General features: G+C 40.2%; 2 long non-coding RNA genes across 2 annotated transcripts; both read left to right on the top strand.

Annotated features, from left to right (window-relative positions):
- The first annotated feature begins 450 nt into the window (after positions 1 to 450).
- Positions 451 to 3,115, top strand: LOC105964233 (uncharacterized). The gene is made up of 3 exons (XR_016033410.1): positions 451 to 791; positions 1,923 to 1,972; positions 2,865 to 3,115. It is a non-coding gene; the product is annotated as an uncharacterized LOC105964233 (long non-coding RNA).
- A 3,319-nt stretch (positions 3,116 to 6,434) lies between these two features.
- On the top strand, positions 6,435 to 9,099 carry LOC105976376 (uncharacterized). Its single transcript, XR_016033409.1, has 3 exons — positions 6,435 to 6,775; positions 7,907 to 7,956; positions 8,849 to 9,099. It is a non-coding gene; the product is annotated as an uncharacterized LOC105976376 (long non-coding RNA).
- Positions 9,100 to 23,955: the final 14,856 nt, after the last annotated feature.

Below are 23,955 nucleotides of genomic sequence, written 5' to 3'. Positions count from 1 at the left end.
GAAGATAGACCCCCCCCCCCCCCCCCCCCCCCCCCCCCGAGGGCAAAAGCGCGAAGCTCAATTCGGAAATCCTGCACGAGTCCCGCCTCCACCACCGATACCCAAACGAGGATACATCCAGATGATTTCAGGAGGACCTACGAGAGAAGACACTCACCGAGCTAGGCGGCGTCATCTTGGTAACCTCAAGAATAACCATGAAATCTGCCAAATCTCTGCACCGAAGTGTAGCACCCCTTAAATTTATTATGTGTATGTGTGTATATTATTGAAGTTTAAATACTAGAAAATAATTTAGTAAATTATGTGGCTTAGATGTTATTGATATATATAGTTGGGGAATAAGAATAAATAAGGTAATTTACAAGGGCTGATATAGTATTAAGGATAAGTTAAGGCAGAGATAATGATTCTATATATTTAGACTTGGGCAGCAAGGATTTGACGTTTAAGAGGATAATTATAAGATTAAGTAAATTTTAAGGAGAAGACACGTATTAGAATCGACGAGTCATCTTCTCCCTTCATCTTCATTCTATAAAAACCCCCTTCTGCCTAATTTTATACACCATCCCCATCAAGTTCCTATCAAGAAAACACACAAATATCATTTACCAAATCAAGAAGTAAGAAGAAGCTCATATTCAATCATCGAAGAAAAGATGGTGACTTGACGACCTTCCCGGTGAAGTTTCATCGAGCGGGGGTTTACAGGCTTTAGTTCGGTGGAGATTCCGACCCATTTGATTTGATGACGATTGCCTACTGTTAATTTCATAATCCGATTTGAGGTATTTTGGCTTCGAATTTCGATTTCGTTTCTTCATGAAAATTGTAGAATAGGCTGATTATTGTGCGAATGATTGATTTTCCCCAATTTTTAGAATCTATTTTTGGAACTGATTTGATTTTAATTCTACAAGAGCTTCAAAAAGGAATTTTCGAAAATATAACTTTAGTTGTTACTCTGATTTTCAGAAAACAATTTGGGAGCTTTGGAATTCGAATTTTAAAAACGTTTCTTCTCAATTATCATAGATTTTCTGGAATATGATAATTATATGTTGAATCTCGTTTCACATGATCTAGTTCTATAGACTTTTGAACGGAGGAATAAGGGAAATTGACAGCTCATATGATTATTCTTTTCGGGCTGTTTTCTGTATATTCGAGTCATAATTTGAGTTCTATGTCTTCTGTCCATTTGTAGATGAAGTCGTTATGTTCGATTTCATATACTATTTGTTAAATTTGGATAACATTTCGAATTATTACAATTTTTCAAAAATACTGCCAACAAAAGGATTTTTGTAAATGCCGGCAGTTTTTATTAACCTTTTCGGGGGCTGTTTCAACTATGTTATGCTCATAATTTGAAAATGGTTTCTTCATTAAACTCTTAGATATTGTTCTTGGCTTTAATTTGGTATATCATTTGTTCTGTTTCGAGAAATGTATAGCATGTTATTAATTTTCAAATAAGTTGTACCAGAAATGAATTTTCAATATTCGACAGTTCTGTTATAGGCTGGTTTTTGGAAATTCTGCTATTTTTGGTTCAGAATCAGGGGTCGAAGTCTTCTGTGAACTCGTAGTATTATTTGTTAGCTTTCATTCGGTATATCATGTGAGCAATTTGGATAAACGTGGAATTTGTTATGAAATTTTGAATAAACTGTGGCAGCACATACGTTATGTTAAGAAAGTCGTCATATATGAACATATTTTATTGGTCTTCGTCCTGTTAGCATAAACGTGATGGTTATGTGGTAAGTTTTGATGTTAGTTACGGGGTTAGATTAATTTAGAATTGGTAAGTGAATTATTCGACCTTAAGAACATATAAAGCTAGGAAAACGTAGAGTGTATATCATTTTATTTTAATAAATAATTTGGTGTCTTATAGTTTAAATATTGCTTAGGTTTTGAGATCGAGGAACCGTGATCGACGAGTACTCTTGATTGGACCAAGGTGAGGGTTCTCTTGCTTGACCTTTTCTGGGAATATGATAAACTCGGGTAATTGTATCGCTCGAGTACTTGAATTTTGCTCCCTTTCATTGAATTGATCTACTCGTTATCATTTGATTATCGTTATTTGAAATTGATTAGATGATGTTGAGCTTGAGATTATTTGAGAAATGCTATCGTATCGAGTGTTCAACTCTTTGATTTCCATTTCCTTCGAATAGTACTTATTGAGTGATCGGTATGAAATTCTTTGAAGCCGATCGTTTTCCTTCAAGTTTTATTCAATTATCTAAACTTCACATCTTGAAACATCGAGCCCTCTTTGAAACCTTTCACTTGATCCCATTTCTTCGGAATTATTTTGTCTTTGAAATCCTGAAATAATCAGAAATATGGTCTTCTTATATGATCGATGAAGTCCTTTTGGGACGCCTCAAGGACAATGGATATTAATGGGCCCGGGGCTGTTTGGAGGTGACCGCTGGGCGGTATCGGGCCGACGGTGGGTAGTCTCTCCAACAGTACCCACATAGGTTTAGACCCGTACACAACTGGAGGTTAGTTGGGTTTCGGGCTAAACCGGCATGCGCCCGGGCATGCCACATTGCATTACAGGGTCATTCCCTGCTCGGTGAATAAGGTAGTAAACGGCTACGGGAGTCACAAGGTAGGTGTATTCTTATCTCTATTGATCGGAAAATTGATTGATCATCCTTACTATTATTCTTGAATTTCCAATCGATGGATAATCTTTAATCGCTTCTATTTTCCGATATCACCAATTGGTTCGATCATCATACTTTCTCTCAGTTCATGTCGTAACTCGTTATTTTATTTCACCTCACTAAGTCTTCTATGACTTATCCCTCTACTTTATTCTGTCATATTCTCAGACACTGGTGCAGCTTGAACGAATCAGAGGATTTCCCGTCCGAGTAGTTACCTTGTTTATATTTGTAAAATAGTGGTTCGATTAAGTTAAAAATAATCGCTGTCTTGTATTATAAATATGAGCGTTTGAACTTATTTATGTTATAGTTTTGTAATCTCATAAGCTAGAAGTTGTTGTTAAATGTTCGGAACCTTTGTACTTTACCTTGCTACGTGAGGTTATTAATAAATAAATCGTACGTATTTTTGTGAACTATAGCTTGATTAGTATTATTCAAAAAAAAAAAAAAAAATAGACCAAGTAATTTCATAGAGCAATTTGACAAACGCTTCATAGAAGGCGGGCGTCACAGGTGGTATCAGAGCTTAGGGTATGCTCTTCCACAAATTACGAATTTAGCAAATCTAGATGCCTTTTGGAGAATGCGTTCGACGTAGATCCCGATTTATTCCCTCTTTTAGTGATTAATAATGAACCTACATGCGCTATCACATATGTTGAATCTGATTACGATCGAGTTAGGCTACGTAGTCTTCTCATAAGCCGTCACAATGTTTGCTACAGTAGTCGACTGTTTTATCTAGCATATGCATTTATGATGTTCTCTTTATGCGTAGTGAGAAAGCCTGTCTATCGTAGATATGTGAATAGGGCCTTTTGAAGCACATGGTTATAGTCATGTGCCTCGATATATGCTATTTATTCGATGTAAGGTAGGTATTAAGAGCTGATACATAGTAACCTCGTTAAATTTTGTAAACCCAACTCGTATTCGAGTATATATGATAACTATCATTCAGTAAAGATCCCTTTTCTAGGTTATTCTATATATTTTTCGTGCTCGTACCTATACTTCTATACTCGATTAATCCGAGTTAGTGTCGCGCATAATTGATATCAAGTCAATTGACACTAACTATATAACCTGACCTTGTATAACCCGACCCAGAATGTCTTTTCTGGGGAAACTTCCCGAGAACCTAACTCAAGCATGTTCATTTGCACTATCTCCGAATCGTCACGAAGGTTCGTCTCATAGCCCCGAAGACGATGAAACAATGATGGAACCAAATAATACCAAGACCCACGAAGCGACCGAAGCGCCACAAGTTCCTCGAGAGGCAGCAACGCCAGAAGTACAATCAATGCTAACTATGTGGCAACAATTTATGCAATTTTGTCAACAACCACCACAGACGGGCGTGCCAATGGCCGAACATGCGATGCCTACGGAGGACCAAAGGTTTGAGAGATTTCTTCGATTTCGACCACCGAAATTCGTAGGCGAGCCTGATGATCGCAAAGCAGAAAATTGGCTTAATGAGCTGGAAAAGATTTTTGAAGTTACTAACTATTCTGACTCTCAAAAGGTTAGTTATGCCGCTTTCCAGCTAGAAGAAACTGCATGTCATTGGTGGCGTGTAGTGAATCAGAAGTGGGCTCAAAACAACACTGCTCGAACTTGGGCTAACTTCGTCCAAGAATTCAATGAGAAGTTCATACCACAAGTAGTGAAAAATGCTAGAGAGAGGGACTTTATGAATCTTACTCAAGGCACAATGACGGTGGCACAGTACGAAGCTCGTTTCAATTATCTAATTCGCTATGCTCCACACTATATGAACGATGAAACTCGCAAAGTACGCAAATTCATTGAAGGATTAAAATTAGAACTTCGTTGGGCTATAATTTCTTCGGATGCAACAAATTATAGCGCGACGATTAATAAGGCGATGCAGATCGAGTCGGAAATGCGAGAGTTGACCCACTTTGAAGAGCGAGCGAAGAGAACTAAATTTACAAACTTGAGAGGAAATTCAAATCGAAATCCCTTTTCGGATTCAAAATATCCACGAATGGATCAAGAACATTTTACAAATCGTAATCTAGTGTCAAATCATCAGAGCGGCGCTCCCCCTCATCCAGTGATGCAGAGGAAGTGTGGATTTTGCGGACTCTCCAATCATGAAGAAAATGATTGTCGAAGGAAGAAAGGATTGTGTGTTCTTTGTGGAAGTGCTGATCATATCGCACGTGATTGTCGAAGGAGACAAGAATCTCTTCATATTCCACAAGGACAAAAAGGAAAGGCTTCAATGGAGCAACAAAGCAAGGCCAAAATTCCTGCCCGCGCTTATGCACTTGCTGGGGTGGACGAAACTGCCGAGCCAACCGCTGTCGTAGAAGGTAATGTTTGTCTACTCGGTAAATGCAGAAAACCTCATTTAGTCCCGGCACAACTCATTTGTTTATCGTATCATCTTTCGCAAATGAGTTAGTTTTAGAAGACTAACCATTACCTTATAATTTTGAGGTGAGCACTGCAATAGGCTCCAACATACTTACTAATATAGTATGTGTAGAGCTTGTGCTATCGAGTTAGAGAATAAAGAAGACCGTGCAAATCTTCTACTCATAGATTATGATCTTATTTTGGGAATGGATTGATTGCATAAGCACCATACCCAATTAGATTGCTTTGAAAAGAATGTGGGAACTTAACTTCAATTTAGTTATATTGCACATCCTCAAACGGATGGGCAATCAAAGAGAGTGATTGGATTTTTGGAGGACATGTTTGAGAGCATGTGCCATGGATTATAGAGAAAGTTACCGTTAATCGAATTCGCGTACTACAACAGTTACCAGACGACCATACAAGTGGGCACCATATGAGGCGCTATATGGTAGGTCGATCTCTATTGCATTGGGAAATCGATAGATGGAGGGCAACCAAAGACGGTCAAGAAAGAGCGCTAAGACCGGAACTAATACAAGATGCTATTTTGTGCATATCATCAAGCGACGGATGAAAGCCTCACAAGATCGGCAATAGAGCAATGGGCGTAGAAAGAACATCAAGTTTGAAGTTGGCAATATGGTGTTTCTCAAGGTGTCGCCAAGAAAAAGGATTTAAGCGTATTGGAAAAGAAGGGAATCTTAGCCCACGTTATATAGGACCTTTTGAAATTTATGAACGTATAGGTCTTGTAGCCTATAGGTTAATCTTTCTACCCAATATTACCAATATTCACGATGTATCCCACGTGTCTCAACTCAGAAAATACCATCCAGATCCACCTCACATGATTTCTCATGAAGGACTCCAACTCGAACATGTCATACGAAGAACGACCAGTTCGTATCCTCGATCTAAAAAAATTTCAAAAATTACGAAATCGAAGGATTCCATTGGTGAAAGTATTGTGGAGAAATCACGATATAGAAGAGGTTACATGGGAACGAGAAGAAGAGATACGAAATCACTACCCAGAACTTTTCCACACATGTAATTATATTAACGATAAGTAAATCTGGGGACCAGATTTCTTTAACAGGGGGAGAGTGTAGCACCCCTTAAATTTTATTATGTGTATGTGTGTATATTATTGAAGTTTAAATACTAGAAAATAATTTAGTAAATTATGTGGCTTAGATGTTATTGATATATATAGTTGGGGAATAAGAATAAATAAGGTAATTTACAAGGGTTGATATAGTATTAAGGATAAGTTAAGGCAGAGATAATGATTCTATATATTTAGACTTGGGCAGCAAGGATTTGACGTTTAAGAGGATAATTATAAGATTAAGTAAATTTTAAGGAGAAGACACGTATTAGAATCGACGAGTCATCTTCTCCCTTCATCTTCATTCTATAAAAACCCCCTTCTGCCTAATTTTATACACCATCCCCATCAAGTTCCTATCAAGAAAACACACAAATATCATTTACCAAATCAAGAAGTAAGAAGAAGCTCATATTCAATCATCGAAGAAAAGATGGTGACTTGACGACCTTCCCGGTGAAGTTTCATCGAGCGGGGGTTTACAGGCTTTAGTTCGGTGGAGATTCCGACCCATTTGATTTGATGACGATTGCCTACTGTTAATTTCATAATCCGATTTGAGGTATTTTGGCTTCGAATTTCGATTTCGTTTCTTCATGAAAATTGTAGAATAGGCTGAATATTGTGCGAATGATTGATTTTCCCCAATTTTTAGAATCTTTTTTTGGAACTGATTTGATTTTAATTCTACAAGAGCTTCAAAAAGGAATTTTCGAAAATATAACTTTAGTTGTTACTCTGATTTTCAGAAAACAATTTGGGAGCTTTGGAATTCGAATTTTAAAAACGTTTCTTCTCAATTATCATAGATTTTCTGGAATATGATAATTATATGTTGAATCTCGTTTCACATGATCAAGTTCTATAGACTTTTGAATGGAGGAATAAGGGAAATTGACAGCTCATATGATTATTCTTTTCGGGCTGTTTTCTGTATATTCGAGTCATAATTTGAGTTCTATGTCTTCTGTCCATTTGTAGATGAAGTCGTTATGTTCGATTTCTTATACTATTTGTTAAATTTGGATAACATTTCGAATTATTACAATTTTTCAAAAATACTGCCAACAAAAGGATTTTTGTAAATGCCGGCAGTTTTTATTAACCTTTTCGGGGGCTGTTTCAACTATGTTATGCTCATAATTTGAAAATGGTTTCTTCATTAAACTCTTAGATATTGTTCTTGGCTTTAATTTGGTATATCATTTTTTCTGTTTCGAGAAATGTATAGCATGTTATTAATTTTCAAATAAGTTGTACCAGAAATGAATTTTCAATATTCGACAGTTCTGTTATAGGCTGGTTTTTGGAAATTCTGCTATTTTTGGTTCAGAATCAGGGGTCGAAGTCTTCTGTGAACTCGTAGTATTATTTGTTATCTTTCATTCGGTATATCATGTGAGCAATTTGGATGAACGGCGAATTTGTTATGAAATTTTGAATAAACTGTGGCAGCACATACGTTATGTTAAGAAAGTCGTCATATATGAACATATTTTATTGGTCTTCGTCCTGTTAGCATAAACGTGATGGTTATGTGGTAAGTTTTGATGTTAGTTACGGGGTTAGATTAATTTAGAATTGGTAAGTGAATTATTCGACCTTAAGAACATATAAAGCTAGGAAAACGTAGAGTGTATATCATTTTATTTTAATAAATAATTTGGTGTCTTATAGTTTAAATATTGCTTAGGTTTTGAGATCGAGGAACCGTGATCGACGAGTACTCTTGATTGGACCAAGGTGAGGGTTCTCTTGCTTGACCTTTTCTGGGAATATGATAAACTCGGGTAATTGTATCGCTCGAGTACTTGAATTTTGCTCCCTTTCATTGAATTGATCTACTCGTTATCATTTGATTATCGTTATTTGAAATTGATTGGATGATGTTGAGCTTGAGATTATTTGAGAAATGCTATCGTATCGAGTGTTCAACTCTTTGATTTCCATTTCCTTCGAATAGTACTTATTGAGTGATCGGTATGAAATTCTTTGAAGCCGATCGTTTTCCTTCAAGTTTTATTCAATTATCTAAACTTCACATCTTGAAACATCGAGCCCTCTTTGAAACCTTTCACTTGATCCCATTTCTTCGGAATTATTTTGTCTTTGAAATCCTGAAATAATCAGAAATATGGTCTTCTTATATGATCGATGAAGTCCTTTTGGGACGCCTCAAGGACAATGGATATTAATGGGCCCGGGGCTGTTTGGAGGTGACCGCTGGGCGGTATCGGGCCGACGGTGGGTAGTCTCTCCAACAGTACCCACATAGGTTTAGACCCGTACACAACTGGAGGTTAGTTGGGTTTCGGGCTAAACCGGCATGCGCCCGGGCATGCCACATTGCATTACAGGGTCATTCCCTGCTCGGTGAATAAGGTAGTAAACGGCTACGGGAGTCACAAGGTAGGTGTATTCTTATCTCTATTGATCGGAAAATTGATTGATCATCCTTACTATTATTCTTGAATTTCCAATCGATGGATAATCTTTAATCGCTTCTATTTTCCGATATCACCAATTGGTTCGATCATCATACTTTCTCTCAGTTCATGTCGTAACTCGTTATTTTATTTCACCTCACTAAGTCTTCTATGACTTATCCCTCTACTTTATTCTGTCATATTCTCAGACACTGGTGCAGCTTGAACGAATCAGAGGATTTCCCGTCCGAGTAGTTACCTTGTTTATATTTGTAAAATAGTGGTTCGATTAAGTTAAAAATAATCGCTGTCTTGTATTATAAATATGAGCGTTTGAACTTATTTATGTTATAGTTTTGTAATCTCATAAGCTAGAAGTTGTTGTTAAATGTTCGGAACCTTTGTACTTTACCTTGCTACGTGAGGTTATTAATAAATAAATCGTACGTATTTTTGTGAACTATAGCTTGATTAGTATTATTCAAAAAAAAAAAAAAAATAGACCAAGTAATTTCATAGAGCAATTTGACAAACGCTTCATAGAAGGCGGGCGTCACACGAAGCGCCGTCAGTATCCCACCATCTCGTTCGGACCCGAGGATGAAGTAGATCTCGATGATTTTCATTGCGATCCCCTCCTTATCACAATCAACGTCGGAGGGTACGATGTAGCCCGTGCCTTCGTTGACTCGGGGAGTTCGGTTGATGTCATATCTTACGAGTGCTTCCTACAAATGGAACTTGATCTCCCAATCTTCCCTGTCACCACCCCGATATTTGGGTTCACAGGAGGATCCTTGACTCCGATCGGACAGGTCAAGATCCCCGTCACCATGGGAACACCACCTCGAGCACGTACACAAACTGTCAACTTTGTCATTGTCGAGGGGTCCACCACCTCGTACAACATCGTGATAGGGCGGCCAATGATGCACATCTTCCGGGCGATCCCCTCGACTATTCACCAAAAGCTCAAATTTCCAGTTGACGGAGTAATAGGAGAAGTCCGTGGTGACCAAGCTCAGTCACGATCCTGTTACGTAGAGATGGTCAAAGTGGCGGAGAAAGGACGACGTGATACCCTCACTAAAGAAGATCTGGGAGACGAGAAACGTCCTCGAATTGATCCGGAAGATAAAGTCGCTCATGTACAGCCCATGGACGAGTTGATGACAATTGACCTTGACCCCGGCACGTCGAAGCAGACCCAGATAAGCAAAGACCTAGAACCACCCTTTCGAGATGAGTTGATAGCGTTATTGCGATCTAATGTAGACATCTTCGCATGGCAGCCCAGCGATCTGACTGGTATCGCACCCCGCACCGCTGTACACAGGCTCAATCTGCGACCCGAGTGCAAACCTATCAAACAAAAGCGACGACACTTCGGCATCGAAAAGGACGAAATTATCAAACAAGAAGTCCAACGACTTCTCGATATTGGGCATATTAGGGAAATCCAATTCCCCACATGGTTGTCCTATGCGGTGTTGGTGCAAAAGACTAATGGACAGTGGCGGATGTGCATCGATTTTGGGGACTTAAACAAGGCCTGCCCGAAGGATGACTATCCCTTACCCCGTATAGACCAACTCGTAGACGCTACCGCCGGATGCGAGCTACTCAGCATGATGGACGCTTCGCAGGGATACCACCAGATCCCGTTGGAGGAAAGGGACCAACCTGCAGTGAGCTTTATCACAGCCACGGGCACTTATTGTTATGTGGTGATGCCTTTTAGCCTGAAAAATGCGGGAGCTACGTATCAGAGATTAATGGATAGGATGTTTCGGGCTCAGCTCGGGCGCAATATGGAATTTTACGTCGATGACATGCTGCTCAAAAGCAAGAAGTGTTCCACACACCTTGCTGACTTGGCTGAGACATTTGCCACCCTTCGCCTTTATGGGATGAAATTGAACCCAGCAAAGTGTGCATTCGCAGTGAGGGCTGGGAAATTCCTCGGGTATGTAGTTAATCGAGAAGGTATCAAGGTAAACCAAGATAAAGTCGAGGCGGTACTCCGAATGACCCCTCCTCGGTCCATCAAAGAAGTTCAATCTTTAGCAGGTAAAGTGGTGGCTTTGGCTCGATTCATATCGCGAATGGCTGATAAAAGTATGTCTTTCTTCAAAGTCTTGAGAAAAGCGGCACAGTTCGAATGGACCGAAGAATGCCAACTCGCGTTCGAGGCGCTAAAAGTTTCGCTAACTCGCCTGCCAATCCTTAGCACCCCTGAAAAAGGTGAAACCCTATTCGTATATTTATCGGTGGGAGACGAATCGATTAGTTCAGTCTTGTTCAAAGAAGTAAGTGGTCAACAACGACCGATCTATTAGATCAGCAAGATCCTCCCCAACTCGGAGATTAGGTATTCAGAAGTTGAGAAAATAGCATACGCGCTGGTCCTCACTACGCGGCGAATCTGGCCTTACTTCTTATCACACACAATGGTAATCCGTACGAGCTTACCACTCCGTCAAACCCTAGGCCATCCTACGGCATCGGGACGAATTGTTAAATGGGCAGTCGAGTTAGGACAATATGAAATCCAATATCAACCTCGTACCTCGGTTAAGGGACAAGCGTTGGCGGATTTTGTGACACCCCCTAGAAATCTTATAGCAAACCGAGAGGGTTTGCCATGCACGGAAGCTTAAAAGGTATTATGTAAGTGTTGAGATATATGGGTAGACTCCAAGGGTTAGCGAACCGATATATTACACATGACCTAAGGCTTAAAAACGGGGTCGATTTCGGAAGAATTTTCGGCGAATGATTTAGTGGGATGGAGGAACATATATCTAACTACTCGATATATCCCTAATATAGACTATAAGTGGTGTCACCTTGATAAAACATAGTAATAAAAGAGTTTAGAGTCCATAATCAAAACAACATGTTCATTCTACAAAAATGGACCATAGTTTAACAAAAAGGGGCCCATAATCGGAGGAGTTAGCCTCCTTTACCACGGATAATAATACACATGAGCTACTACGGAAATAGTAATTGTCCTAAGGACAATATACACAAAAGACAACACTACAAGCATTATAAGTAGATCCTCCATACGAGCCAAAAACCCGGAGTCGGCTTCTCGAACCGTCGACTAGTCCAATCCGGTGGAGTGAGTAGTACTAATACCTGCAAACGGAGAATATCTATATGAGCTAACGAAGCTCAGTAAGGATCTCGAAAGATATCGAGACTTAAAAATATAGTCGTACTACATATATTATACATATTACCACACAAATGAAATGAAGTTAAATATAATGCATATTTCTAGCATTCAAAATTCGTGTACGTAAGAAAGCTTTTTCAGTTTATCGCATGCGATGAGAAATTAACTCCTTTACTTAGAAAATAAGAAGATTATTCTGAGCCCGTTTTCGGTGGAATCAAACCACCCAACTGTAGTATCTATGGTTGGAATACCGGCCCCCCGTATCCTTTCTCATCCTTTCTAAGTATTTCATTAATCTCCCCAATTTATTTTATTTAATTACAAAATGGCACAACCGAAGTATTTAGAATTTCGGTTGAGTACATAAAGGTATCCATATCTCACAATAACCCATAAAAATTTAAAACACCACAAGACATCACAAATATCAATCAAGTGACAAACAACCACATAACACACAAGAATCACACATCGAATTATGCATTCATGAATGTTTACCCACATATAACCAAATTCTAAACAAGCTAGTAAAGATCCATTTAATTCTTATATTTTCTTTAAGCTATTAAATCTCAATTTTTCTTTGCTAATTAATTTAGAATCAAGAAAAACACACCAACTTAAAAGAGTTCGGGTATTCAGCACAATACCCCTAAATTTCTGGAAATTACAGTTTTGACCCCAAAAGTTTCAAAACTCACACATGCAATTAAGTTAAAAGTTGCTAATTCAGATATTCATGAATTCAACCCTTAATCCATCTTAAGTTTCAATAAATGCAGGTAAAATACAGTTAGAAGTTTGTTTATGCAGATTTTTCGAAATATACATTTTTCACCCTAAACTCTCTAGATCTATACATGCACGATCCTTAGAAATTCCCAAAAATCCTTTTTCTTACAAAACTTCTTAGAAACTGAAATTGTCTTTCACTAAGTGCTGAAAAAAAAACAGATTTAGAAAACTACTAAAATTTAATTTCTCAAAAATTGCAGATTTGCCCCAAAAAGCTTTCGGATTGTACATGCATCCATACTAAAATTTCAAAATCCATTTCTTCATAAACAACCCCCAAAATCCGTAATCTTTGATCAATATATGCAGAAAATGAAACCAAAACTTGATTTATGCAACAACTTCGAAAATTCCATTTTTCACCCCAAAACCTTTAGATCCACACATGCAAGACCACTAGGAGTTCGAAAATTACTTTTTCTTGCAAAAATTTCCTACATCTGGAATTTCCGCTCAAAAATGCTAAAAACCAGTTTTGAAAACTTATATGAGTCTGACTTCTCACAAATTACAGATCTGGCCCAAAAGTATGCAGATTTACACATGCAACCACAAAACCTTTCCCAAACTCAATTTTCTTCACCATTTCCGAAATAACCGAAGTTTCTTGAAAGCTATTAACTCAAATCTACCATTAAAGACCTCTGATCATACATGCAATAACATAAATCATGAGAACCAACAAAGAGAGAACCATTAAGTGCAAGAAAGAACATAAAACAAGAATTAGGGGTGTCTTTTAATTAATTTCGAAATTTTTTGTTCTTGATACTTTGATACCTCCATTTGCAGCAAGGATTTCGATTCCTTACCTCAAAAATAGAAAGGAATAAAAGCTAGCTGAAAAGGGGGAGGTTCTAGGGAACCTTCAAAGAAAAGCCGAGAGTTAGAGGAAGAAAATGAACGAAGAAGAAGGAAGAGTTTGAGACTTCGAATGGCAGCTCTTACCTCTTCAAGCATTGAGATTAAACCATGCTATTTTGATGTGGAAGGACACGGTATAAATTTCAAGGTGAGAAGTGTTTTCACTAGTGAAGGGGCACCATGTATATATAGTGTTCTTGGAGTATTCAAGGGCAAGGGTGAGATAGGGAATTCTCATTGTTGGCTTGAGAAATATCTTGTTGATTTGGGGAGGGGTTCGAGCTTGGTGGAGCTGATATCAATGGTGGTTTCGGTGGTTTAAAAGAGGAAAGAACAAGGGAGAGAGAGAGGGGTTTGGTGCAGCCGAGATGAGGGGGAGAGAAGGGACTCTTGACCTTCTAAATAAGCATGCTAGAAATGGAGTGTAGGATGGGTTTTAATAGGGTTTAGGCTAGGCTTAGGATTATCATGTATTTATTTTATAATTATTAAATAATCCTCCTCTAAATACACACACATATACGGCACATATACATACATATATATCATGTATAATGATAATTATACTAAGTCCTAGCATGCATGTATAATTTACCCGTAAACACATAGGCATATAAGGTCACATATAAAATTCGATATCTAATAATTCGGCATATAATAATTCACGTATAGCCCTATTATTAGCAAATTTAGTATTTACGTGACTAGAGATTTAAGATTTAGAATTTATCGTGTTTTGAAAACGTGGGGTGTTACAATCTTCCCCCCTTAAAAAATTTTGTCCCCAAAATTTGTTACCTGTCCCGAATAATTCGGGATAGAGACTTCTCATTTCTGACTCGCGTTCCCATGTAGCTTCTTCGGGGGTGTGGTTGTGCCACTGTACTTTGACTAGGTGTATTTCGCGGTTTCGAAGTGTCTTGTTTTGGAGTCGAGAATTCGGAGGGGTTTTTCTTCGTAGGAAAGGTTTGGATTTAGCTCAATAGGTTCGGTTTTGAGGACGTGTTCGGGGCTGGAAATGTATTTGCGAAGCATGGAGACGTGGAATACGTTATGGATTCTGGATAGGTTAGGTGGAAGTGCTAGACGGTAAGCGCGACTGCCTATTCTTTCGAGTATTTCGAACGGTCCGATATACCACGGAGATAGTTTGCCTCGGTTTCCGAATCGCAAAATTCCTTTAAAAGGGGCTACTTTTAGGAATACCAATCCTCCGACTTCGAATTCCAAATCTCGCCTTCTATTATTAGCGTAGCTTTGTTGTCGGTTTTGGGCAACTCAAATATTTTCTCGGATGTCTCGAACTAGGTTCACCGTTTGTTGAACTATGTCGGGCCCGAGAAGTTTTCTCTCTCCAACTTCATCCCAGTAGAGGGGAGATCGGCACTTGCGTCCGTAAAGTGCTTCGTATGGTGCCATTCCGATTGATGATTGGAAGCTATTATTATACGCAAATTCGATCAACGGTAGTCGAGATTCCCAGTTGCCTCCAAAGTCGAGTATACAGGCTCGAAGTAGGTCCTCTAGGGTTTTGATCGTACGTTCCGATTGGCCATCGGTTTGGGGATGAAAGGCAGTGCTGAACGATAATTTGGTTCCAAGAGTTCCTTGCAAACTTTTCCAGAACTTTGAGGTGAACCGTGGGTCTCGATCCGAAATAATAGCCTTCGGAATTCCATGGAGTCGAACGATTTCTCGCATATAGAGTTCTGCGAGTTTATCTAGGCTAAACGTCTTGCGGATTGGAAGAAAATGGGCCGATTTGGCTAGCCGGTCGATGATTACCCATATTGAGTCGGATCCGCGCTGGGTCCTTGGGAATCCTTGAACAAAGTCCATCGTTATCACTTCCCATTTCCATTCGGGAATTTGATTTGGTTGAAGTAATCCTCCGGGTCGTTGGTGTTCCGTCTTGATTTGTTGGCAGGTGAGGCATTGGGAAATGAATAGAGCTATATCTTTCTTCATTCCCGGCCACCAATATAGTTTCTTCAAGTCTTGGTACATTTTGGTTGATCCGGGATGACATGTATATGTGGTCTTATGTGCCTCGGCTAAGATGAGTCGTTTAATTTCGGCATTGTCGGGAATGCAAGTGCGGTTTTGGAATAGGAGAAATTCGTCTTTGGAAATTCAGAAATTAGGGTTTGCTTCGAGATTTGTGCGAATTTTCTGAAGTTGGGGGTCTTGATCTTGAGCTGTCCTCACGCGGTCTCGGAAATCTGATTCAACCACTAGGGCGTTCATCGACTTCCGACTAAGGGCATCTGCCACAACATTCGCCTTCCCGGGATGGTATAGGAATTCGCAGTCATAATCTTTAACCAGATCGAGCCATCTTCGCTGCCTCATGTTTAATTCCTTCTGAGTGAAGAAATACTTCAGGCTTTTGTGATCGGTGTAAACGGTGCACTTATCGCCGTATAGGTAGTGACGCCAGATTTTAAGTGCAAAGACTACTGCTGCGAGCTCTAGATCGTGAGTTGGGTAGTTCTTCTCGTATTCCTTGAGTTGGCGGGACGCGTAGGCTATCACTTTTCCGTTTTGCATAAGTACAACACCTAGTCCGAGTTTGGATGCGTCGCTATAAATCACAAACCCTCCGGATCCGTCTGGTAGTGAAAGAATTGGAGCGGTGGTCAAACGCTTCTTTAGTTCTTGGAAGCTAGCCTCGCGGTTTGGGGTCCATCGGTAAGTGACTCCTTTCTTCGTGAGTTGAGTGAGGGGTGATGCGATTTTTGAAAAATCTTGAACGAATTTGCGATAGTATCCGGCTAAGCCAAGGAAACTTCGTATCTCCCTTACATTCTTTGGAGTGGGCCAGGTTGAGATTGCTTCTATTTTGCCGGGGTCGACGGAGAGTCCTTCGGCAGAGATGATGTGGCCAAGGAAAGTGACTCGGGATAGCCAAAATTCACATTTACTGAACTTGGCGTAGAGTTGATGTTCTCGGAGTGTTTGGAGTACTATTCGTAATTGGGAGGCATGTTCTTCTTGGGTTTTGGAGTATATAAGAATATCATCGATAAAGACGATGACAAACTTGTCGAGGTACTGATGAAAAACTCGGTTCATAAGATCCATAAAAGCGGCTGGGGCGTTGGTTAATCCAAACGGCATTACTACGAATTCGTAGTGGCCGTATCGAGTTCGGAAAGCAGTCTTAGGAATATCAGCTTCTTTGACTTTAAGCTGGTGGTAACCTGACCGGAGGTCGATCTTGGAGAAGACGGATGACCCTTGGAGTTGGTCAAAGAGATCGTCGATGCGGGGTAGAGGATATTTATTCTTTATGGTCACCTTATTTAGTTCTCGATAGTCGATGCAAAGGCGGAAAGATCCGTCTTTCTTCTTAACGAATAGTATCGGGGCTCCCCATGGAGAGTGACTGGGGCGGATGTAACCCTTATCGAGTAATTCTTGAACTTGATTTTTCAATTCTTTGAGTTCCACAGGAGCCATGCGGTATGGAGCCTTTGAGATTGGTTCTGTTCCCGGAATAAGATGAATTTCGAATTCAATTTCGCGATCGGGCGGTAGCCCGGGTAGGTCATCAGGGAAGACGTCGGGAATTTCTTGAACAACTGGAAGTTCGGACATCACCGGTTGAGGTTTTGGGCTCGTCTCCAGAAGGTCGACTAGGTAGCCGATATGTCCCTTGTTGATGAGTTTGGTGGCTTTGATTGCGGATATTATGGGAATTAGAGTCTCGGTGTCGCTTCGAAACTCTAAGAGGGCGTGATTTGGGAGAGAAAAGCTTACGGTCTTTAGGGCGCAGTTGATTTGGGCCTTGAACTTGGTCAACCAATCCATTCCCATTATGAGGTCAAAGTTCTCGATTGCTAAGACGATGAGATCGAACCTCATGGGTTGGGATTGAATTCGAATAGGGCAATCCTTCACTATTTTGTCAGTGATCATTTCTTCGCCCGAGGGCATAGAGATGCGATATTCGTGGCTTACTTGAGATGGTATTAGTCCAAGACGTACGCACACATTGGTGGAAATAAAGGAGTGTGTAGAACCAGAATCAATCAAAGCATACACGGGTTCTCCAAGATTAAGAACGGTACCTGCGATCATCGTCGGATCTTGACGCACTTGTTCTCGGGTCATGGCAAACGCGCGGCCTGGGACTCGAGTTTGAGCGTTGGGGCAGTCTCTCGCCTTACGGCCGGGCTTTTTGCATCGAAAACACAACTCGGTATCCTTTACGCAGATCCCAAAGTGAGCCTTTCCGCAGTTCGAGCAAGTTGGCTTGGTCGTCGGTGCTACTGGTTTAGAGTTTGGACTTTGGACCTTCTTTCCTTTGAATTTGTGGTTTCCAAAATTGGCCTTCTTCCATGGTCGTGGTGTGGGTGGCTGGGGTCGTTTCCCTTGCTGAATTTCATTTTCGTCTTGAGCAGCCGTTAGTGCCTTGTCCACCATTTGGCGAAAAGTAGTGGCGTCGGACATGCGGATGTCCCTTCGAATTTTGGGTTGTAAACCCCTTGTGAAGTGATTTTTCTTTTCCTCAATGTCCTTGGCGATGAATGGGGCGTACAAGCATCCTCGTTCAAATAGTCGAACGTATTCGGTCATGGTGAGATCCCCTTGGCGGAGCTCCAAGAATTCCTTGAGCTTGTTGGCCCGAACGTCCTTGGAAAAGTACTTCTCGAAGAATTGGACCTTGAATGACTCCCATGACAAGTTCTCGAGTTCAATACCTTCCTTAGCTCCCTCCCACCAGTTCCGGGCTTCGTTACGAAGTAAGAAGAGGGCACAGTGCACTCGTTCACGGTCATCCATTTGCATGTAATCAAAGATTACTTCCAAGGATTTGACCCACTCTTCGGCTATGACCGGGTCGGGATCGCCGTGAAACTCAGAGGGTTTCATGCGAAGAAAACGCTCGTATACACTTTGGGGATTTGGTGGAGGTGTAGGTGGGGTTTGTCGGCTTTGAAGGAGTTGCTGAATTTGATCGTGATGATTTTGCGCTTGCTCGCGGATAAGGTTGGAGAGACCGAGAATAACGTTAGCGGTGTCTGGGAGATTGTTTGTGGCGGCGGTGTTTCGTGATTGTCTTCCTTTCATGTCTTAGTGTGTGTTGCAAATATTTTAGATCAATAGAGAAATATAAAACACAAGTAAGCACATAATTACCGGACAGACCGAGTCTTCACGCTTCGAGGGTTCCAAATTCCGGTTCGGTGCTCGTATAAAGTTCCTACAAATTTTGCTCTGATACCATGTCTGTGACACCCCCTAGAAATCGTATAGCAAACCGAGAGGGTTTGCCATGCACGGAAGCTTAAAAGGTATTATGTAAGTGTTGAGATATATGGGTAGACTCCAAGGGTTAGCGAACCGATATATTACACATGACCTAAGGCTTAAAAACGGGGTCGATTTCGGAAGAATTTTCGGCGAATGATTTAGTGGGATGGAGGAACATATATCTAACTACTCGATAAATCCCTAATATAGACTATAAGTGGTGTCACCTTGATAAAACATAGTAATAAAAGAGTTTAGAGTCCATAATCAAAACAACATGTTCATTCTACAAAAATGGACCATAGTTTAACAAAAAGGGGCCCATAATCGGAGGAGTTAGCCTCCTTTACCACGGATAAAATACACATGAGCTACTACGGAAATAGTAATTGTCCTAAGGACAATATACACGAAAGACAACACTACAAGCATTATAAGTAGATCCTCCATACGAGACAAAAACCCGGAGTCGGCTTCTCGAACCGTCGACTAGTCCAATCCGGTGGAGTGAGTAGTACTAATACCTGCAAACGGAGAATATCTATATGAGCTAACGAAGCTCAGTAAGGATCTCGAAAGATATCGAGACTTAAAAATATATAGTCGTACTACATATATTATACATATAACCACACAAATGAAATGAAGTTAAATATAATGCATATTTCTAGCATTCAAAATTCGTGTACGTAAGAAAGCTTTTTCAGTTTATCGGATCCGATGAGAAATTAACTCCTTTACTTAGAAAATAAGAAGATTATTCTGAGCCCGTTTTCTGTGGAATCAAACCACCCAACTGTAGTATCTATGGTTGGAATACCGGCCCCCCGTATCCTTTCTCATCCTTTCTAAGTATTTCATTAATCTCCCCAATTTATTTTATTTAATTACAAAATGGCACGGCCGAAGTATTTAGAATTTCGGTTGAGTACATAAAGGTATCCATATCTCACAATAACCCATAAAAATTTAAAACACCACAAGACATCACAAATATCAATCAAGTGACAAACAACCACATAACACACAAGAATCACACATCGAATTATGCATTCATGAATGTTTACCCACATATAACCAAATTCTAAACAAGACTAGTAAAGATCCATTTAATTCTTATATTTTCTTTAAGCTATTAAATCCCAATTTTTCTTTGCTAATTAATTTAGAATCAAGAAAAACACACCAACTTAAAAGAGTTCGGGTATTCAGCACAATACCCCTAAATTTCTGGAAATTACAGTTTTGACCCCAAAAGTTTCAAAACTCACACATGCAATTAAGTTAAAAGTTGCTAATTCAGATATTCATGAATTCAACCCTTAATCCATCTTAAGTTTCAATAAATGCAGGAAAAATACAGTTAGAAGTTTGTTTATGCAGATTTTTCGAAATTTACATTTTTCACCCTAGACTCTCTAGATCTATACATGCATGATCCTTAGAAATTCCCAAAAATCCTTTTTCTTACAAAACATCTTAGAAACTGAAATTGTCTTTCACTAAGTGCTGAAAAAAAAAAACAGATTTAGAAAACTACTAAAATTTAATTTCTCAAAAATTGCAGATTTGCCCCAAAAAGCTTTCGGATTGTACATGCATCCATACTAAAATTTCAAAATCCATTTCTTCATAAACAACCCCCAAAATCCGTAATCTTTGATCAATATATGCAGAAAATGAAACCCAAACTTGATTTATGCAACAACTTCGAAAATTCCATTTTTCACCCCAAAACCTTTAGATCCACACATGCAAGACCACTAGGAGTTCGAAAATTACTTTTTCTTGCAAAAATTTCCTACATCTGGAATTTCCGCTCAAAAATGCTAAAAACCAGTTTTGAAAACTTATATGAGTCTGACTTCTCACAAATTACAGATCTGGCCCAAAAGTATGCAGATTTACACATGCAACCACAAAACTTTTCCCAAACTCAATTTTCTTCACCATTTCCGAAATAACCGAAGTTTCTTGAAAGCTATTAACTCAAATCTACCATTTAAGACCTCTGATCATACATGCAATAACATAAATCATGAGAACCAACAAAGAGAGAACCATTAAGTGCAAGAAAGAACATAAAACAAGAATTAGGGGTGTCTTTTAATTAATTTCGAAATTTTTTGTTCTTGATACTTTGATACCTCCATTTGCAGCAAGGATTTTGATTCCTTACCTCAAAAATAGAAAGGAATAAAAGCTAGCTGAAAAGGGGGAGGTTCTAGGGAACCTTCAAAGAAAAGCCGAGAGTTAGAGGAAGAAAATGAACGAAGAAGAAGGAAGAGTTTGAGACTTCGAATGGCAGCTCTTACCTCTTCAAGCATTGAGATTAAACCATGCTATTTTGATGTGGAAGGACACGGTATAAATTTCAAGGTGAGAAGTGTTTTCACTAGTGAAGGGGCACCATGTATTTATAGTGTTCTTGGAGTATTCAAGGGCAAGGGTGAGATAGGGAATTCTCATTGTTGGCTTGAGAAATATCTTGTTGATTTGGGGAGGGGTTCGAGCTTGGTGGAGCTGATATCAATGGTGGTTTCGGTGGTTTAAAAGAGGAAAGAACAAGGGAGAGAGAGAGGGGTTTGGTGCAGCCGAGATGAGGGGGAGAGAAGGGACTCTTGACCTTCTAAATAAGCATGCTAGAGATGGAGTGTAGGATTGGTTTTAATAGGGGTTAGGCTAGGCTTAGGATTATCATGTATTTATTTTATAATTATTAAATAATCCTCCTCTAAATACACACACATATACGGCACATATACATACATATATATCATGTATTATGATAATTATACTAAGTCCTAGCATGCATGTATAATTTACCCGTAAACACATAGGCATATATGGTCACATATAAAATTCGATATCTAATAATTCGGCACATAATAATTCACGTATAGCCCTATTATTAGCAAAATTTAGTATTTACGTGACTAGAGATTTATGATTTAGAATTTATCGTGTTTTGAAAACGTGGGGTGTTACAGATTTCATCCGAGAAACCACTAGGATACCTATGGAGAAAGAATGGAGAGTCTACGTGGATGGGTCATCCACAGCGACAGGAGCAGGGGCAGGGATAATAATCATCGATCCCACAGGAATCGAGGTGGAATTTGCTGTTAAATTACCACGAGTCTCCAATAACGAGGCGGAGTATGAAGCCTTCATCCGAGGTATGGAAATCGCCCAAGAACTTGGTGCACGGGTGGTGCGAATAAACTCCGACTCTCAATTGCTTATACACCAGTTAGAAGGGGATTACGAGGTGAAGAATGATAGAATGAAGGGATATGTAAACAAAGCCCGAGCAATACAAGAAACTTTCGAAGCTTGCACCGTGCATCAGATTCCGAGAAACGACAACCAGCGAGCTGATTTCCTCGCTAAAATTGGGTCGTCGGTCGTCGACTGCGTTGAAAGGAAGATCTCCATTCTCATTGCCCCTACGCCGACACCCGGAATCATGATGATCGATGAGGAGCCCGATTGGCGAACACCTTTGTTCGCATATTTCAGAAGGGAGCGAACCGGTACAACAAGAGAGCAACATCGCTTAGCATAAAAAGCCAGACACTTCTACGTGCGACATGGAATATTATATAAAAGGAACTTCACCACGGTGGATGCGAGATGCTTAGGAAAACAAGAGGTGAAACATGTTCTGGACGAAGTACACCGAGGAGGTTGTGGAGAACATGGAGGAGCTCGGGCCCTCATACAGAAATTACATCGGGCTGGATACTATTGGCCCGGCATGAAGAGGGACACCCATCAATATGTGCAACGTTGCATACAATGTCAGAAATTTGCCCCACTTATCCATAAACCATGAGAAGAAATGACCATCATGAGCGCCCCATGCCCCTTTGCCCAATGGGGAATTGATCTAGTAGGACCTTTTCCTCAAACCACCGGTAGGAAGAAATTCCTTATCGTCGCGGTGGATTATTTCACCAAGTGGGTTGAAGCCGAGGCCTTGTCAAAAATAACAGAGGACGAGGTCATGCATTTCATTTGGAAATATATTTGTTGCCGGTTTGGCCTACCCCGAAGCCTCGTGTCGGATAATGGCACTCAATTCAATGGCAAAAAGATTCGCGCGTGGTGTGAAGAGATGAAAATCACACACAAGTTTGTGGCAGTAGCACACCCTCAGGCCAATGGTCAGGTCAAATCTACAAATCGAACCATTGTCAACGGCTTAAAAAAGAGGATAGACGAACTAGGAGGCAGCTGGGTAGACGAGTTACCTTCGGTCCTTTGGTCTTACCGAACCTCGGCCAAAGCAGCTACCGGTGAAACACCATTTCGGTTAACCTACGGAACCGAAGCAGTTATCCAGTAGAAGTGGCAATGGACACACTCCGCATAGCCACATTCGATGAAGAAGCAAATGACGGTGCATTGAGAACCCGGCTGGATGAGATCTTTGACTTACGAGAAGCAGCCTATTTACACATGGAACGAATCAAGAATTTGATCAAAGCCCGATATGACCAAGGGGTCCGATCTCGCTCGTTCCAGATTGGTGATCTCGTTCTACGACGAGCTGATGCCCTAAAGCACACAGGAAAACTGGAAGCCAATTGGGAAGGACCATACGTGGTCACAAAGTGTTTGGCTGGTGGAGGATACGAGCTGGCAGATGTAGAGGGAAAACCATTGCCACGGGCATGGAATGTCATCCATTTGAAACGCTTCCTCGCGTAAAAAAAAAAAAAAAAAAAAAAAAAGAGAGAGAGAGAAAGAAGCAGAGAAGCAACACATCTTGTAAAAGAAAAACCATCAATAAACGTCTATTATCCGAGCTGGGCTAGGCCCCGTGGTTTTTTCTCTCCTTATTTGGAGGGTTTCCACGTTAAAAAATCCTTGTGTTATTAATTTAAGTTACAACCGAGGTGTTAAATCGCGTATTACACCGAGGCGTTAAATCGCGTATCACACCGAGGCGTTAAATCGCGTATTACACCGAGGCGTTAAATCGCGTATTACACCGAGGCGTTAAATCGCGTATTACACCGGGGCATTAAATCGCGTATTACACCGAGGCGTTAAATCGCGTATCACACCGAGGCGTTAAATCGCGTATCACACCGAGGCGTTAAATCGCGTATTACACCGAGGCGTTAAATCGCGTATTACACCGAGGCGTTAAATCGCGTATTACACCGAGGCGTTAAATCGCGTATTACACCGAGGCGT

This window comes from Erythranthe guttata, chromosome 9, assembly GCF_056151865.1.
Source record: "Erythranthe guttata isolate IM_541 chromosome 9, IM_541, whole genome shotgun sequence".
NCBI classification, from domain to species: domain Eukaryota; kingdom Viridiplantae; phylum Streptophyta; class Magnoliopsida; order Lamiales; family Phrymaceae; genus Erythranthe; species Erythranthe guttata.
Note: the sequence above shows the minus strand (reverse complement) of the source record. Positions and strands in the feature narration are given on the sequence as shown.